Source organism: Pteropus alecto, unplaced genomic scaffold (genome assembly GCF_000325575.1).
Source record: "Pteropus alecto unplaced genomic scaffold, ASM32557v1 scaffold9, whole genome shotgun sequence".
NCBI classification, from domain to species: domain Eukaryota; kingdom Metazoa; phylum Chordata; class Mammalia; order Chiroptera; family Pteropodidae; genus Pteropus; species Pteropus alecto.
The window spans coordinates 370680-373268 of NW_006442106.1; positions in this window are offsets into that span (position 1 = coordinate 370680).

Below are 2589 nucleotides of genomic sequence, written 5' to 3' on the forward strand. Positions count from 1 at the left end.
AGAAGGAGGACAAAGAAGCAATAAAAGTAGAAAGACACATGGAAGAAAAATCAGGCCATAGACTCTGGGAGAGGAGAAAGAGATGGGAGACAAAGTCTGGGGTGAGAGAAAAAATAGATGAAATAGTATGAGAAAGCACTCAAATTTTTACCTTCTTCTCTCTGACAGGACTCCTTCAGGTTTTTTAGTTTTATTTTTATTTTTTTTAGAAAGCCCCAAGCAATATAGGTAGCTGTGGCCCCTAAAACTCTGCACGGTCTGTGAGAAGCCTGCTGATTTCCTTTAAGGCCAGTTCTGAAAAACAATCCATATGGAAGGAGATCAAGACATCACCATGGTGGCCTGTGTTCTGGGAAAATAGATGCTGGGATCGCATTCCAGGAAAAGAATGGGATAGAAGGAATGAAATCTGATAAACACTGGTAGAAGCGGGAACGTGTATGGAGTTCACTACCCCCAGCTCACCCCGCCATGGAAACATAGAGCTAGGGGAGAGAAAATACTGCAGAAGAGGAAATAGAGTATAGAAATACTGTTGTAAGGGGGATAATTTTATTGGATTTAGACTAGAAAGATACAGTGAGACAATCAAATCAATCATCCCTGTTGCATATCCCCCAGCCCCAGGGGTCAAACTATAATTGGCACTAATAATGATAATCTTATTCCGTTTTATTAAGATGACTGGTTTTTAGATGGACACATGACCTAATTCTAGCCAACAAAATTAAGAAGTATGCTAGGGGGTCTCTGGGGAAGATTTTTCTCCGTGCTAAAAGAGATACATGTGTGAGAAGCTGCTCTCTCTCTCTCTGGTTTTGAAGACTTTATGTGAAGATGTGATACTTGAGCTGCAGCAGCCATTTGGGGCCGTAAGTCCACAAAGTTGAAGAAGAAGGCTAACAAGCTAAGAGTGGCAGAGAAGAAGGGTGAAGGGGCCTGGGCCCTGATGACCTTACTGAGCTGGAACCGCTAGCTCCAACCTCATTGTTAATAAAATTTCTTATGTTTGACTTGCTGTTCGCTAGATATTCTCTAATGTGCAACCAAATGCGTCTTAACTGGAATGGGTGAGCCTATATCTAAGCATCCTTTATCCTCCCAGAGCCTACCTAATGACATCTTTTCTTATTTCAAATTATTTTATGATCCTGGAATTTTAAAACTCTGACTATTTGCTTTGTAGAAGCTATGAAATCTTAGTGTTTATCTTACGATGGCTGAACTCGGGAGATTTCTTATGGTTCCAGTCAGTAGCTCTGGCACCAGGCTGTCGGGACGCCCCTCATTCAGGTTGGGGCTGCACGGACACTGCATTAGAAGATAAAAAGCAAACCTACTGGTTGAGACCCTTTTTAAGGTCGGGTATCATCGAACTGGCAGTTCTTTACTGCAAGTTCTCCTTTTATTGCTAATAATTTTCATGCTTATTATGGGATCTTGATTGCCATGGAAACAAGAGGGGGTTGGATGGGTCAGATGGGGACCGTAAGCAATGTTGTCCTGTGGAAGGAACTTGGCCCCGCTCAGTGTTCTTGGAAACAGAGGATCCACCCAGTCTTCTTGTCCCTGGAGTCACATAGTGCCCACAGGAGGATAAGGATATGCATTCCTGGAAGCTAATTTACTGCTTATGAGTAATGCACACAATTAGGGACTTGCTGCTGGCTAATTCCCTTCATCTCCAACCCCCTTTCTAATAACTGTTTTCTAGTGGTTCCCTACGCTTAGAGCATAACCTCCATCTTTCTAACACCCTATAAGCCTCCTTTAAAATCACTCTTTGTTTGCTTACCCTTTGGAAAGCAATCAAACTATTTGCTGTGAATCAAAACGTCAGTTGTAAAAGATATAAGAAGGAAAGTTCCCTGCAGAGCGAACTGAACAAACAGGACAGCCAGCTTGGGTTGGGATACCAGCAGCACCCCTGCTGTTGCATGCCCACAGCACACCGGCCACTTGGTAAGGAATCAGGCCAGGCTCTGGGAGATGAGAAACACACTCGTAGGCTGTGGAGGCATCACTTCTGACCTTATGACCCAGGGATGTCCTCCTAGGTATCACTCAGGAGGATGAGAGCACCCCTGTACACACACAGACCATAAGCAAATATTCGTAGCAGCTGTAATCATAATAAATCAGAGCTGGGAACGGCCCTGGTATTCTTTAGAAGAGAATGGATTTTAAAAATACGATGTAGCCATGCAATGGAATACTACTTGGCAATAAAAACAAACTGCTAATATAGATAACAGTATAGCCTCTAATTGTAGTATTGTGATTTATAATAAGAAATATATATTTGGTCTTTGCCCCTGGTTTTGGCACAGAGCTCCTAAAACCCTTGGAATTTCCTAAGTGATGAGAACAATATAGTTGTCTTTTGTTGTACTAATGTGGTGACTTTTGGATAGCACCCAAGGATGGGGGCTGGTTGCCAGTGGAGCCAACCTTGTGATTAGAGGTTTGGAGCCACTCCCAACCTCTGGGGAGAGGACAGGGCCAGGAGATTGAGTTCAGTCCCCAATACCAATGACTTAATCCACCATGCCTATGTAATGAAGTCTCCGTAAAAACCCGAAAGGATGG